This window comes from Notamacropus eugenii, chromosome 3 (genome assembly GCF_028372415.1).
Source record: "Notamacropus eugenii isolate mMacEug1 chromosome 3, mMacEug1.pri_v2, whole genome shotgun sequence".
NCBI classification, from domain to species: Eukaryota; Metazoa; Chordata; class Mammalia; order Diprotodontia; family Macropodidae; genus Notamacropus; species Notamacropus eugenii.
The window spans coordinates 273,573,083-273,590,816 of record NC_092874.1 but is presented as its reverse complement, the minus strand read 5'-3'; the positions used below and the strand labels follow the sequence as shown (position 1 = coordinate 273,590,816).

The 17,734-nt window shown below is 37.8% G+C and overlaps 1 pseudogene; it reads right to left on the bottom strand.

The window, feature by feature from the left end:
- Positions 1 to 5,566: 5,566 nt before the first annotated feature.
- Positions 5,567 to 17,490, bottom strand: LOC140532047 (perilipin-3-like; annotated as a pseudogene).
- Positions 17,491 to 17,734: the final 244 nt, after the last annotated feature.

The following is a 17,734-nucleotide window of genomic DNA, read 5'->3' as shown; positions in this document are numbered from 1 at the left end:
ACAACAACATAAAGGAAGGTCTGATTCAGTCAAAGGGACGCATTTGAGAACCTGGAGGGCCAAATGTGACCTCGAGGTGGTAGGTTTGCACAGCTCTGTTCTATTCCCTTTAGTATCCTAAATATCTTCTGACCTCTGTTGTCAAACACCTTGGAAAAGCTGTCTATGATATGTGCCTCTACTTTCTCTCTTCTCACTTTTAATCCCTTCCAGTCTAATTTCTCACCTTACAATTGTACAGAAATTGATCTCTCAGAAGTTACTAATGATCTCCTACTTGCTGAATACAATGCCCTTTTCTCTATCCTCATTCTCCTTGACCTCTTTGCAGTTTAGATACGGTTGATCACTCTCTCCTCCTTAATATTCACTTCTCTGTAGGATTTTGATTCACCACTCTTTCCTGGTTCTCTTCCTACGTATATGATTTCTCCTTCTTACTCTCCTTTGCTGAATCCTCTTCAGGATCATATCTTGTTATCACAGGGATGCAACCTGGACCCTCTTCTCTTCTCTCCCTGCATTACTTCATTTGGTGATCCCATTGACTCCCATGGATTTAATTACCATTTCTGTGCTGAAGATTCTCACATCTACCCTTCCTGCCACACTCTCTCTCTGCTCACTTCCAATCTAGTATCTCCAACTGCCTTTCAAACATCTCAAACTGGATGTCTTAAACATCTTGGACATCTTAAACTTAATATGTCCTAAACAGATCTCATTCTCTTCCTACCTAAACCCTCCCAGCCTCCTACTTTCTATATTATTGTCAAGGGAGATACCATCTTCCCAATATCTTAAATTTGCAATCTAATGTCATCTTTGACTCCTCATTTCCTTACACCCCCTCCCCCCCCCCCCCAAAAAAAAGACAATCTCTTACCAAGGTCTGTTGATTTCACCTAAGTGACATCTCTCCAATACATTTCCTTCTCTTCTCTGGCACTGCTATTACTCTGGTGCAGGCCTCATCCCCTCATGCCTGGACTGTTGCAGTAGACTGCTTGTGGGTTTGCCTGCCTCAAGCATCTCCCCACTCCAATCCATCCTCTACTGAGCCACTAAAGTGATCTTTCCTAAAACGCATGACTGACCTTATCACCTCCCAACTCAAAAATCTCCAATAACTCCCTGTTGCCTCTGGGATCTAACACAAAATATTAGCTTTCAAAATCATTTATAACCATGCCTCCTTCTATATTTTGTCTTCTTACACCTTACTCTCTGACATATATGCTTTGATCCAGTAACAATTGCCCCCAGGTTCTCCCATCTTTCATATCAAGACATTTTTTTCTGACTGTCCCCCATGTCTGAAATCTTCTCCTTCCTCAACTTCAACTATTGACCTTACTGGCTTCCTTTAAGTCCCAAACTAAAAGCCCACCATCTAAAGGAAGTGTTCCCCAATTCCTCTTAATTCTTTTCTTTACTTCATTATTGATCCAGTATATAGCTTGTTTGTGTATGATTGATTGCTTGTCATCCCCTCCATTCAATTGTTAGTTCCTTGGGACTATCTTACCTCTTTTCGTGACTCTAGAACTTGGCCAATGTTTGGAACCTTAGTAAGAGCTTAATGATAAATTTATATGAGCAGACTGATAAATAATCATAAATATGTGTATGTGTAGACATACACCTGTTTATGCATATGTGTATGTGTACATAAATATATACATGTAACATTCATAGACATATCCTATATATGGAGAGAAAAGAGAGGAGGGGAGGGAGGGGGAGAAAGAGAGAGAAGACAAAGAAAGAGAGAGAGTACACATATAATTCCTCTAATAAATATGGAGGTCTGTGTGTATTTGTCACAACAACCTGTGAGGTAAGTGCTATTATCTGCATTGAACAGTTGAAGAAACTATATTGATCCTAGAAGCAATAGGGAATCCCTAGAACTTACTAAATGGGGCAGGGGCTGACATGATGTGCTTAAGCAAAATTACATTGGTGACTGAGTGGAAAATGGATTGGCGTGAGGAGATGCTTGAGGCACCATTGTAGACCCATCAGTAGAGGTTAAGTGACTTGCTTAGGGTCACACATCTAGTAAGTGTCTGAGGTTGAATTGAAAATAAAATCTTCCTGATTGCTGGACTGGGACTCTTTCCCTTGAAACACCAGCTACCTCTAATGAGTAACCTGAGACCCACAAAAGTTGAGTGATTTCTCAATGTCATATCTCATGAGGTCAGGACTTAAAAAAGCAGGACTAGAAATACCCATATTTCTTGTCTCGCAGTCCTTCTCATCCTTGTCATAACACCACACTGCCTCTTGGTAGAAATGTATTTCTACTAGTAATTAATTTGTAAACTGAAGTGACTTTCTTTCCAAAAGAATGAATAAGCACTATACTGTGGTCTGTATTCAATTAGATAACCCTAGATGAGGCATGACACCATAGCAACTGTACCCTGGATCATCTCAATGATTGTTTATGTTTTCAACTGAAAATTCGGAGAATGAAGATTTTATTAAAGGAAGGAAAAAAATAGCAAAAGTATAGGGTTTCCAACCCCAGGGCTTCCTTGATGATTCCCATGCCCACTAGGTCAGACTGACAGGGTCAAAAGGGAACAATGTGGATCAAACTTCATTTCCTAACTTATTGAATCAAGCTAACTGAATGTGAAAGCAGAGCTTTGGATAGGAGAGGCTAGCATGTAGTTGTTCCTTTTAGCCCTCCAAATCCCCCATTCAATACTGAAGGAGTCTCACTTTGATTGCTAAAGGTTATATTCTGACTTTACTATTTTTTCCCAAATGAAAACATTGAAAACTCAGCATATGTCAGATTTTTCTTTTGAAAGCTCAGAGTTCTTTCACTGCCAGAGGTCATCAAAACAGCTTTTAAACAAATTGTTTTAACCTTCTCTCAAGAGGAGAGGTTGATTTCAAGATAAAAGTAACAATGGAGAACTAGGGTTCTCATTTTGCTCTTTAAATTTAGAAAAGATGGAGGAGGCATAGTCAACTTTCCCAAAGTAAGTAGTCAAGGCAAGATGATGTTGTGTAAAGAACAATTGATTGGAATCATGAGACCTGTTTTTTAGGTTACACAGGAGCCAACTGTGTGAATTTAAGCAAATTATTCTTTGTTTCTCAGCTTTCTTTTCATAAAATCTGTGAATTGGTTGACATTATTTCCATTCCATTGATTGAGATTATTCCCTTTGAGCTTAAGTATATTTTTGATTCTTACAGAATAAAAGCTCTAAATGAACTTTTTACCAGTAATCATGAGCTGCTGATGGTTGATAAAATAACACTTTGATCCAGCTACTAAGCTAATCATCCTTAAATTTCATCAAGTTTGTCACCTTTTTTAGAGCAATGAAAATAGTTATTTTCCAATATACACTGGGCATGACTGGTATTTCTCTATAGATACAATTACATGAAAAAGAGCAGTTTTAATGTTGACATGCCCATTCATGACAAAAATAAAAAAATCCTAACCTTGAAATCTCTTGAAAGTTATTTCTCCCACAAGTTAGATCTTTAGAATGCAAGTTTTGGCTCCCAAAAATATTTTGAAAGAAAAGGACATAAATTTCCAATTTATTTTGCACTTGCCTTCTACTAAGAAATATTTTATTTATAGCTATCTGTAAATGGTGTCCATATGGATTTGACTGGCTAAAGTTAAAAGAATTTAAAGCACTTAAATAAAAGAGTACCAAGATGATAAAAACCTTGCAATGCTATTTTCATTAGTTCTTTACTCTTCTGCTTTGGATTTTTAAAGGTTCCATTTGCATGACTGGAATGAATAGATGGCCCAGACTTCCTATATTCAAATTTGATATCATGAATAAGTCAATGGGCTTGAAGTCAGATACTACCTCAGACACTTGCTAAATGCGAGACAAAGGGCATATCTTTTAACTCTATTTGCCTTAGTTTCCTCATCTGCAAAATGAAGGAGTTGAAGTCTATGACATCTAAGGCCTTTTCTAGCTCTCAATCATGTATTATCTGGCCTGTGGGAGGATGAAGGGAAGCAGTTCTTGAAATGTGGGCAGATATTCTCTACCTAGTTTCAGTATAAATGGCTACATGAAAGCTCGAAGTAGGCATTGTTCCAATTCACAAGGTTCTGTTACTAGGTAATGGTAAAAAAAAGAAAAAATCTCATTGGTTTTAACATCAGAATAACTAAATGACCAAGGGGTTGCTAAGGCAAGATTGAGTTGGGTATACAAAAGGGATGACCTGCTCCTTCTTTGTTTTCTTTTCTTTTCAGCTATGAGTGAGGCATGTATACTTTGAGCTGTATTCTTGAGATCCAAGTAAGGGAGTGAGGATGAGAGCTGCCTTCTCTCCCACCAGGCCATGGTAGCTATGAACACTTGGCCACCTCTGTTTCTCTTGTTCATAACTTCTTATTGTGGAAGACTAAGGGATGGACATATCTAGACAACCACTGGGTTTGAGAAATATGGAGATCCTATCAGAGATCCCATCAACAATGAGATCTTAATGGTCCATTGGAGTTGATAGGTTTGGTTTCTGGAGCAGTAGTGGCTGAGAGATAGTGGAAACATCTACAATGGATATAGAAAAACAATCAGTCCATTGATATAAGGAGCTTTTGTGAATATGAGCCTTTGTGGGAGAGAAAATTATTTACTATATATTTGAGAAAGGTACAGATTCTGGGAGTTTCTTTGAGCAATTTGTCTAACAGAGACCTAAAGGGAATTCCATGAGGACTCTGTGAATGAAATGAAAGCTTCCAAGTTCAAGTTTCTGCTTTGGTTAATGGATTCTTTATACATGTCCCTCACTAATGTACTTGTGCTCTTGTGCTCTTTTCCCCCATGAGTATGAGAATTTGGGCAAGAATTTTAACAGAATACTTTGCATCAACTCTTTTTGTCACACCTGATATATAGTTATGAATTATCTTCCTTCTTCATGGTGCAGTGGTGAAGATTCTGAGGATGTGGATTAAATCCTATTTCTTGTGCTCAGCACTTGTGTGACCTTGGGCATACAACCTAACTGTCCTGAGCCTCATTTTCTTTCTCAGTAAATAGATAGCTTCCAAAGTACCTTCCCCTTCTAGATCTGTGATCCTACCTGTGTGACTTCAGACAAGTCACTTAACCTGTCACCTGTCATGTAGTTTTAGAACTGCCTGGGGCACTGAGAGCTTAAGTCATTTGTGCAGTCACATAGCAAGTAAGTGCCAGTGACCCAACTTGAATCCAAGTCATCCTGCTGGTGAGGCTTCAATACACAGTTCCCCCAAACTTCTCACTTCATAGGTTTATTTATCTTTGTACATGCTCTGTCTCCCCAATAGAATGTAAACCCCTCTTGGGAGGGGATTTTGATTTTGTCTTTTCACTTATAGCCTCATTGCCTGGTACATAGGAAATGCTTGATGAAAGGTTGTAGAATGAAATGGAATGGAATTGAGTGAGAGAGACTGGACCCAATTCTAAGCCCTTTCCTTCCATTTCTCTTGCTCGTTTATGGTGCATTTCAAAGAATGTACAAATTCATGGCCACTCTTAGGAAAATAACTCAGAATCCACGCTCTATAATGACAGTCTTTATTATCATAATTTCAAAAGTATTCAGAGTATAGTACTTAACTATAAACTAACACAATACTTCTTTGCCAGCTTCCATAACAGAATAATTTTTCTATATTTCCCTGGGCTTGGGTCACCTTAAACTGGCTCTGGGTCAGATGATGCTTGTCTAGATCTTGAAAACCACCACTCAAGGAAAAGGTAGAATGAAGCTTCTGCATGTCATAACAAGCCTGTTGGAGGTTGTCTTGGAGGCTGCTTGGGAGACTTTGGACTTTAGGCATGAGGTCCATGAAGGCCAACAGTAATTTCAGGGCAATGCTACGGGACATGTCCAGAGTCAGGGCTTCAAGGTGCTGTGTATCACCATCCACATTTTCAGACTGGTTCTTACTCTACTTGCTCCACATCTTAAGTAGGGCCTTATGGCCGATCCCCAGAATCTTGCTTTCATTGATAAGTCAATTCAATCACTTCATAGAGCTGGTAGAGTTTTCTGATGTTGTTCTTGATACCTCTGATATTTTCCACAGTGTTCTTATGTGCCTGGAGGTTGCTTGGCAGAGAACTTAGTGATGTACTTTTGTCTCTTGAAGAGTTTTCTTTAAAACAATCTTCATCTTCCTCTGAAGATTCTTGGATATTAACTATGTCCAGCGAGATTGGGAGGAATTTGTCTATATGAAGTTTTAATTCTTCTAGTGTTTGTTTCTCCTCTTGGATTTCAGACAGGATTTTCTCTTCATGAGACACAAATCTTGTGATAATACTATTGACACTTGTGCTATCTTGCTTGTCTGAGTCACCACTACTGGCATGGATTAATAAATCTGTTTTTTGCGATGGTTGAACCTCCATCTTTTTAGATGAATGTAGTTCCTTTATTCGGTTCTCCCGAGAAGTGGGCAGTCCCCTCACCAGTAAAAGCTGGAGTCAGGAGGACTATAATGATAGTCTTAACAGCTAAAAACATAATCGCAATAAGACCCTTATTTATCCAGAGGGCAGATTTCTGGCAACCACATCTTCTCTGGAGGAGAACCACAATGAGGAAAAGGCCTCTGATGTTGCTACCACAAAGACCTTGCATGGAAGCCATGGCCTTCTTGACTCTGACCTAACAGAAACAGTAACCAACATGATTGTTTGTTTGGTGGACTAGAAATAGCCCAAGAGAAATAGCGTAAAGAGTCCATTAAAGATGGGAGCCTTGAGAAGTAACAACCAACACTTTGACAGAGAGGGAGGAACTCCCCCCGCAAACCCCTAAGATGAAGATGTAAGAATTGATTGTTAGAGCTGAGGAAAACCCCTGAGGCATTAAGATTCAGAGTTCTTTACTGGGCAAAATTAGCACAATGGAGGGAATATGCTAGACACTTTAGAAAGATTTAGACACTCCTCCATCTATGCTCCCAAAAGAAAAGAAATGTATTTGTTTAAAAATTATTTATAGGTACTATATACACACGTTTGTATGTACACATATATACATATAATATATGCATATGCAATGCAATACATATATGTGCAAACATAGTGCACATATGTGTGCATATATATGTACTTTCTATGCACACACATATGTATATATGCATATACGTACATATATGTGCATATATAGCTATATGTGTGCTTGCTAAGGAACATAATTACACCAAAATTTCCCGCTTATCCAGAATTCAGATTTCTGGCACCCGCATACATACACACACAATACACATAGTGTGTGTGTGTGTGTGTGTATGCATGTATATATATATATGTGTATGTGTCTGTGTGTATATGCACCTATACATGTGTATATACATACACACATATACATGTATACACATGTGCACATTTATATGTATGTGTATATGCATACACCTATATGTGTATATACTATATACATACTGCTAAACATATACACACATAGATAGTCTATGCATATATTACCATATTTACATGCATATGCACATATATGCCTGTGAATGTGTGTATGTGTGTGTGTGTGTGGTGGTGTGTATTGCCCCAAACCAGAAGTAACCTAACTTCTCTTACTGGGGGATTGTTGGATAAACTGTGGGGTCACGAATGGAGGGAAATGCCCTCATATAGGGATTTTTAACCTTTTTTAGCATCATGGACCCCTAGAAGAGTCTGATGAAGCTCATGGACCCCTGGTCTCAGAAGGATGTTTTTAAATGCATAAAATAAAACAGATAAGGTTGCAAAGGAAGAATTTTATCTTAAAATAGTTATCCTTTTGAAAAAGTCATTCATAGACCCCTTAAAATGTAGATCCCAAGTCAAGCCAACAAGTATTTATTGATACCTTAGAATAGGCACTGTGTTAGCACAGTATTGGTATTACAGTATTGGTAACACAAAGAAAGGAAAATAAATAAACAAGCAAAGAAAGAAAAATCCTTCCTCTGGAAGAGCTCACAGTCTCACTGGAGAGACAATATTCAGTCGACTACCTACAAATAAGTGATATATACAATAAATGTGAGATAATTAACAAAGGGGAGACATAAACATTAAAGGGGGTTGAGAAAATCCTTTGGAAGGGGAGTTTTTAGCAAGGACTTGAACTGAGTGTAGACAGCCAGAAGGTAGAAATGAGGAAGGAGAGAGTACTAGACAAGAGCTGGGGGTGAGGTAGAGGGAAAGTGGAAGACACCAGGAGTCAAGAGTTGGAGAGCCTTGAAAGAAGAATATCAAGAGGGTGGCTGGGGTCACTCAATTACAAAATATATTTGAAGGTGGGCAGTAAGATGTAAGACTGGTGACCAATATAACCAATATAACCAATATAAGGAATACATGTCAGTATGGATAAAATTCTTCAGAGAGAGGAAAAAAAGAAGTTGGGATCAGAAAAACAGAGCACACACACACTTTAGACCAAAAGAGAATAACTTAATGGATGTGAATGGACAAACATAATCCTAAGAGAGATTTAGAGGAAGTAACTGGGAAAAAAATAGGACAGTTTATTGAATTAATTTATTTAAATGTAAATAATTACAAATGAAGCTTAATTATTTCTGTGTATAATATTGCTTAGGGTAAATAATTATTTTACTTTCAGTAGCTTTGGGAAATGGAGGGATGGGACAGGCTTTCAAAATCTTAAGAATTCCCTTAAGTGGAGCAACAAATTCTCCAATTGTGCAGATAATTTAGTTTTGAGTGACTTGTTATCCTTATAAACCCAGAGATGTCAGTAATCTACTCCAACCGACATGAATCCCAAGGCTTGTTTGTGTTTTGTTTTTCAATAGGAGCATGGTGTAGGCAATCAACTGGTCAGTCAATGGACATTTGAGTGCCTTCTATGAAAAACAGGAAACTTGCTAAGGGTTCCTGGGAATACAAAGGCAAACAAATAAAGGAACAGTCCCCACTGTCATGGAGCTCACAATATAACGGGAGACACAACATAAAGACAACTATTTATAAACAAGATATAGACAGGATAAATTGGAGATCAGCAATAGAGAGAACTCACTAGCATTATAGGGGAATCAGGAAAGGCTTCTTGAAGATGCTGAGGTTTTTAGCTAGGACTGGAAGTTAGTCATGGAGGTTTGGTGATGGAGATGAGGAGGGAGAGCATACCAGGCATGGGCGGCAGCCTCAGAAAATGACTGGATGATGGCATTTAGAGGAGTAGATAGGACACTCCACACATCGTAGCCTGAATTGAATATATTGTAATATATTGCCCAAAATGCTAGGAGAGGTGATGGAAGCATCTTCTTTTATCTGATTAACCTGTTACTTAGAGACCAGACTGGTGTCTACAGTTGTGCAGTAGCTAATACGGATACACTGATTTTTTTTTTTTTTTGCCATGTTGAATTGAGGGTTGAAGAAGAAAAAAAAAGACCAAATATAACATATACATGTATATATACACAGGTATGTATGTACATACGTATGTGTACATGCATGTATGCACACATTTACGTGTGGATGTATATGCATGCATACATATGTGTATATGTATATGTGTGAATATATGTATGTGTATTTATTATATATACATATATAATATATAATATGTTATATATATATATTGCCTAGTTATCAATGCATCAGCATTTATTCAGAGTTCAGGCACCGTACCTGGGGCTAGGGATGCAAAGAGAATCATAGAATTTATAATCTGATGGTCTGGTATGGGAAGGGAGGGGGAAAAGGTGACAACATATAATTACTAATACATGATACCTACAAGATTGATGGGAAGTAAACTTGGAGGAAAAATTTTTATCTACAGCGAGCTCTGGGAAAGCTCTTTTGAAAAGGTGGAGTTCAAGTCAAATGATTTGCTTGTTTGTTTGTCAATCAGGGTTAAGTGACTTGCCAGAGGTCATGCAGTTAATAAGTGCCTGAGATAAAATTTGAAATGAAGTCCTCCTGGATCCAAGGCCAGCACTGTATCCTCTGAGAAACCTAACTGCATAAGTTTAGGACAATTCTCAAAGGAAACTAGGGATTCTAAGAAGGATCTAGATGTACAATATATACTATACTATACAAACTCTCTGATGGATTCGAATTATACACAACTTTTGCTAACCATAAAAATTCACCTTTGTATAGCAATTTAAGCTTCACAAAAGGGAAGTAGGTGGTAAGCAAACTGTTAGTCCTTATTTTCTGATTAGGAAATAAAAGGCTATTGAGGTGATAAAACTTTCTGGTTGGTGTCTGACAAGAACTGAACCCAGAACTCAGGATTTCAAATTCATCCCATTTTTTCACTGAATTGAAATCTCAAGCAAATAGTGGTCCCCAAACATCATCATCATCATGCTTTCACTAGACCAGATCAAAAAGTGTGATAAGGACAGAAAAGGGAACATATAGGACATCAGTACCAACCACATTATTTTCCCTTCCTGTGCCTTTGGTTCTACAGGAGATCAGAGTGTAGAGGGAGTTGCTTTGGTACAGAATAGTGGGATTTCATGAGGAGATTTGGATGGGATGGAGGTTGGGATTCTTCAATCAGGTGGGTGGAAGCAGAAATGATTTTTGGGCAAGAGCTGACGTGGTAGCCATGCTGACCTGATCTGATATTGTCCACATCAATTATGCATGAAAAGAGTTAAGACTCCAGACTCAAGTTTTCACCAGCCATTTATTTCACATTCTTATATGACCCATCTGAGGCCCCACATGAAAGGATTTGGGCAATGGGGTTTCAGATGACTAAATCTTAGTGGAAAAATCCATCTCCACTGGGTTTCAAAATCATTTTTTCCAAAAAGGCAAATTCCCATTTTACATCCTTGCACGCCACAGACTATCATGATACCAAAGGGCATATATACTGATTCAAAAAATGAGTTGTGCATATTCATATATGCAGAAAGCCTGGTTTTATCATCAAAGTTTTGGCTCAGTGGCACCTTTATAAATCTGCCCAACCATGAGCCTGACTGCTATAACATCTGTCACTGTTTGTCCTAAGGCACCTATTTTTGAGAGGGAGGAAGTTGTGAGGAGGGGTGTCTCGAAAGGTCCATTGGCGCTCAAGAGCACATTTAATGCTCTTTTAATCTCTTTACCAGTCATTGAATTTTCTGATCCCTAAGTTTGAATGTGAATAGCCAAAATTTAGATAAATAGGGATAAAAGAAAATATTAAAGAAAAATTCTAATTCTCTATAATAAATCTCCAGATAAAGATATTTATAGATTGTCTAAAATCTTATTGAGTCTTAGAGTCTTCTGCTTCTTTTCCCATCATTTTACCATCTTCACTGACATGAAAGGTGTCAGCACAGAGACTTCTGTCCTTGGAATGAGATGATTCATTCAGGTGACTTGGGAAAAGTCATTAAACTCCTTGGGTCTCAGTTTCCTCATCTGTAAAATGAGGGAATTAGGTTAATTATCTTTCCAGCTCTACTTCTCTGATTTGTTTTTAAATTTTTCTTTGTTTCTTAGGTCACCATAGTGAAAGAATTGGTTACCCAGCTTCCTGGGTGATGGGACTGTCTAGCAGGGGAGGAGAACCAGTGGCCTTTTGACTGAGTCCAAATTTTACAGAACAAATACTTGGATAAAAAAATCCTTTTATGAAGGGGGTTTGTTCTATGAAGTTTGGATTCATTCAAAGGGTGGCACTTGAGGACCTAGAGGGTCACATCTGACCTCAGAGTAGAGCGACCCTGCTGCCAAAACTGTTTTCAGAGCCTTTCTAGCCTGACAGATCCTGTCTCAGTTTACAGTCCATTAGATGGATCCTGAAGCATCTATGTATCCTAATAATCAACATTTCTATGGCACTTTAAAGTTTGCAAAGTGCTTTGCTTATGTGTCCCATTTTGTCCTCACAACAGCCTTATGAGGTTGACACTCTTATTAGCCCCATTTCACAGGTGAGGAAACTGAAACTGAGAAAAGTCAACTTCCTTTTGCTTTTTTTTTCTTCCTCCATTAGAAAGTAACATATGAACTGAAAGTCATGGGGTATGAATCTGTGATTTAAAAAAATAATGTGAGTAAATAGCAATGTCCTGAATAAGAAGTGATTCAACTCACAATCAAATAGTAACTGTATGAAAGCGAATGATCGTGATGGTGGTTGCTAACACATAGAATGTCTACTAGGTTCCAGGAGTTGTGCAAAGCACTTTATAAATACATCAGTTGATCCTTACAATACCCCTAGGAGGTAATTACTATTTCTAATCCCCATTTCATAGATGAAGAAACTGAAGGAAACAGAGGTTAAGTCCAGGGTAACACAGCTAAGTGTCTGAGATGGAACATGACCTGAGGCCATATGACTAGACTTCATTTCAAACTTTCTGAATCCAGCTCATGAGCTCATAGATTTAATACTGGAGGTCTTTTGCAGTTATCCAGTTCAACTGTGTCTTTTTTTGCTCCCAAATTATTAATTTATTTGTTTTCAGTTTTCAGCTATCACTTCTGTAAGTTCCAAATTTTCTCCCCTTCTCTTCTTCCACCTTCCCTCCCCAAGATGGCCTGCAATCATTTATAAGTTGTACACATATATTCCTATTAAACACACTTTCCCATTAGTCATGTTGCATAGAAGAATTAAACTGAATGGGAGAAACCATTAGAAAAACAAAACTTAAAGGAGAAAATAGTCTGCTTCATTCTGTGCTCTGACTCCACAGTTTTTTCTCTGGATGTGGATGGCATTTTGAACCATGAGTCCTTTGGAAATGTTCTAGGTCCTTGCGTTGCTGTGAAGGGTCCTTGCACATTGTAGCTATTACTGTGCATAATGTTCTCCTCTCTCTGCTCACTTCACTCAGTATCAGTTCACAAAAGTCTTTCCAGTCAACTCCATCATTTTACAGATGAAGCTGAAGCACAGCATTAAATGGCTTGTCCAAGAGTTTAAAGGATGACAAAAGAACCTAAAAATATACTTTAGAGAGAAAAGGAGAGGAGAAAAAAGAAAAAAAGCCATATTCCAGAGGACAAACACTAACTCATCAAAAAAATAGAGACTGAAATGAATATGAAATTTAGAAAAATAGAAAATCAACAAATAGGCAAAGCCAAAATAAGCATAGAAGAGGGAATATTTAAAAAAGTAGAGAAATAAATTGGAATTTTTTAAAAATAGAAGTTACAAAAATAAAGCTATTGCTTCTTTAAGAAAACTAACAAAATTTTCAAGCTTTCCAATGACGCAAATAAAAAGAATAGGAAGAAAAACGAAATTATCAACACAAAAATGAACATGGTGAAATTACAAGTGAAACAAAAAACATCAGAAGCTAATATGCAAAATTATATGTTGTACAATTGGAAATTTAAAAGGAAACAGAGTTGTATCTATAGAAATATAAAATGCTCCAAGTTATCATAATATAATACACTGATCTTATTTATGTATTTATTTTTGACAAGATTTTATAATCCCTCCAACTACCCAAATACTAAGAAAAGTTTCAAGAGTTACAAATATTGTCTTTCCATGTAGGAATGTAAACAGTCCAACTTTAGCAAGTCCCTTACAATTTCTCTTTTCTGTTTACCTGTCTTGTTTCTGTTTTGTTCTTGTTTCTGTTTCTTGTTACCTCTTTTGATTCTTATGATTGGAAGTCAAATTTTCTAGTTAGCTCTGGCCTTTTCATCAAGAATGGTTGAAAGTCCTCTATTTACTTGAATGCCCATTTTTTCCCTGATGTATTATACTCAGCTTTGCTGAGTAGGTGAATCTTGGTTTTAATCCTAGGTCCTTTGTCTTCTGGAGTATCATATTTCAAGCCTTTCGATCCCTTAATGTAGAAGCTGCTAGATTTTGTGTTATCCTGATTTCTTTTCCACAATACTCAAATTGTTTCTTTCTGGCTGCTTGTAATATTTTCTCCTTGACCTGAAAACTCTGGAATTTGGCTACAATATTCCTAGGAGTTGTTCTTTTTGGATGTTCTGCAGAAAATGATCAGTGGATTCTTTCAATATTTGTTTTACCCTCTGGTTCCAGAATATCAGGGCAGTTTTCCTCGATAATTTCATGAAACATGATATCTAGACTTTTTTTTTTTATCATGGCTTTCAGGTAGTCCCATAATTTTAAAACTGTCTCTCCTGGACCTGTTTTCCAGGTCAGTTCTTTTTCCAATGAGATATTTCACATTGTCTTCTATTTTTTCAATCTTTTGGTTTTGTTTTCTGTTTTCTTGGTTTCTCATAAGGTCATTAGCTTCCATCTGCTCCATTCTAATTTTTTTTCTTTTTTAAAATTTATTTATTTTAAGTTTCCAACATTTATTTCTACTAAATTTTGAGTTCCAAATTTTTTGCCCATCTCTCCCCTCCCGCCAAAATGCCGAGCATTCTAATTACCCCTACCACCAATCTACCCCTCCCTTCTAACCTCTCTCTCTTACCTTATCTCCAACTTCTCTTTTGTCCTGTAGGGCAAGATAAATTTCTATACCCCATTAACTGTATTTCTGGTTTCCCAGTTGTATGCAAGAACAGTACTCAACAGTTATTCTTAAAATTTTGAGTTCCAACTTCTCCTTCTTCTCTCCCCATCCATCCCCATTGGGAAGGCAAGCAATTCAAGATAGGCTATATATGTGTAGTTTTCCATAATAATAATGTTGTATAAGACTAACTCTATTTCCCGCCATCCTATCCTGCTTCCCATTTCTTCTATTCTCTCTTTTGACCTTGTTCTTCCCCTAAAGTGTTGACTTCTAATTGCTCCCTCCTCTCATTACCCTCCCTTCCATCATTCCCCCACCCTGCTTATTCCGTTCTCCCCCATTTTCCTGTATTGTAAGATAGGTTTCCATACCAAAATGAGCATGCATTTTATTCCTTCCTTGAGTCAAACATGATGAGAGTAAGCTTCAAGTTTTCCCTCTCACCTCCCCACTTTTTCCCTCCACTGAAAAGTCTTTTACTTGCCTCTTTTATGAGAGATAATTTGCCCCATTCCATTTCTCCCTTTCTCCTCCCAATATATTCCTTTCTCAGTCCTTAATTTCATTTTTTTAGATATTATCCCTTCCTATTCAACTCACCCTGTGCTCTTTGTCTCTCTGTGTATGTGTGCGTGTGTGTGGGTGTGTATGTGTCCAGTGTGACAGACATTTCCCATCGGCCTTTCAGGTCACCATGAGCTGGAAATCTCCTCCAATCCATTGTTCTGTGCCTTCTGCTGCTCTGGAATTTGTTGAGAGTCTTTCTTTACAGGTATTTTATGGGCTGTGGGGAAAGAACTAGTGTATGTGTACCTTTCTGCTCCACCATCTTGACTCCATCCCCCTCCATTCTAATTTTTAAAGAACTATTTTCTTCAGTGATCTTTAGAACCTCCTTTTCCATCTGGCTAAGTCTGCTTTTTAAAGCATTCTTCTCCTCTTTGGCTTTTTGGACCTCTTTTGCCAGTAGAGTTAGCTTATTTTTAAAGGTGTTATTTTCTTCAGCACTTTTCTGGTTCTTCTTTAGCAAGCTGTTGAGTCACTTTTCATGATTTTATTTCATCTCTCTCATTTCTCTTCCCAATTTTTCCTCCATCTCTCTTACGTGATTTTCAAAATCCTTTTTGAGTTCTTCATGGTCTGAGACCATTGCGTGCTTATTTTGGAGATTTTGGATGCAGAAGCCTTGAGTTTTATGTCTCCCTCTGATGGTAAACATTGTTCTTCCTCATCCAAAAGGATGGAAGAAAATACTTATTCACCAAGAAAGTAATCTTCTATAGTCTTACTTTCCCCCCTTTTTTGGGCATTTCCCCAGCCAGTTATTTGACTTTTGAGTCCTTTGTCAAGAAGAGGGTATACTCTAGGGACCTGTAAGTTCTCAGTTCCTCCAAGGTGGCACAATCAAGGAAGAGGAATTTACTCCTCTCCTGGCCTGAACTCTGTTCTGGGAGCTACCACAAGCTTTTCTGCCCAAGGTCTGTGAGAAGAATTCCCTCTCCAGAGCCTCTACCAGCTCCACCAGGCCAGTGCTCCTCTTCATTCCAGAATTGCCACTCAGGGTTGAGATCCAGAGCAGCAGCTCAATTCTCCCAGAATCATTAGTCTGAGGGCTCCAAAAATGGATGCTGCCATCACCTGGGTCCACCTGGGTCCACCTGGGGCCGGGGCCAGGGTAGGAGGACCCTGCTCCCTACTCACTCAGGTGAAGAGCTTTCTCACTGACCTTTTAAGCTGTCTCTGGAGTTTTTGGGTTGAGGGAGCTGGGAACCGCAGTTGCTGCTGCTGGCGCTCTGAAGTCTGCTCTAGTCCTGTTACTGTCTCGTGGCATGATCAGGGCTGGGCTGGGCTTCACTCCGCATCCCATGCAATAGACCTTTCCTTTTGGTCTTCCAGGCTGCCTTGTGCTGGAAATCTCTTTCAGTCTGTTGTTCTGTGGCTTCTGCTACTCTAGAATTTGTGTAGAGTCAATTTTTACCAGTATTTTATGGGCTGTGGAGGGAGAGCTCTTACAGGTTGTCCTTCTACTCCACCACCTTGGCTCTGTCCCCCCCCAATACACTGATGTTAAACTATATTATTTCAGAAAAATAAATTGTTTTACCTGTGAATGAAGAACCAATGGGAGAGAACAAATGAGTTTGATTTATTTAATTCTTTCCAACTTTGAAAGCACTATTACTTCCTACATAACACAAATTGTTCTAAAAATAATGAATAAGAAAAAAACAACTCTTCTTCAACTTTCTGTAATTTGCTTACCTGATCTATTCATTTTTCTCTTTTGCTACAAGGGCAATTGTATATGTTTGCCCCCAATGTCCCTTCAATCTTTAAATCTATGACCCTTGATAATATTTTTAAAGAAAACAATTTAATCATATTAACTAAGATAGAAGCTACACAGCAAAGGAAATATCTAAAGATCACTATCCCCATGAAATCCAAAAATAAAAAAATTAATAAACAAACAAAACAAACCAATTAGTAAATAAATGCCAGCAAAAATGCTAAGGGGATATATTGCCCCTCCACCTCCTCTCTGCCAAAATCATTGTGGTCAAACTAGATTTAATCCAAGGATGTAGAGATGCTTTAGCATTAGGAAAACAACACAATTATATATAAAATGTATATAGACATATATGTATGTGCATATTGTATTTATGTGTGCATGTGTTACATACATATACACAAATATTTTTATTATAAACTATTTAGTGGCTATTATGTAATATTATCAAGTTGATGCAAGCTCCATCCTACTTACCCTTTGAAACCTTAGGCAGTGTACATTTTAATATTCCAGTTTTATAGACAAAACATATTACAACTTGCCCAGGGTTAGGAAGCTAATAACTGTCAGAGTCAGGACTCAGACTGAGCCTTCTGACTCTACAAACGTTGTTCTGACTTCATTCCCTACTCCCAGGCTATAACTTTCTTACCAACCATGTTATGCCTTGCAGCTCCATTTTCCTGAGTTTCGCCATACTTTTCTGACTCACTGCTTCCTGAAATTTATAGGACCCATGCTTTACTTTAAATGATTGTTAGCAATTTTAATATCTTTTGGATGCTGTCTGTTCATATCATTTGGCCAATTTTATATTGGGGAATGATTTTTTTGACTGCCATATTCATTAGGATTATATTATTTAGTTTCTGTTTAAATTTGAATAATTTTAATTATTTACGTGCCCTTTATTGATTATAATGTTTATCTTCACTTCCAGC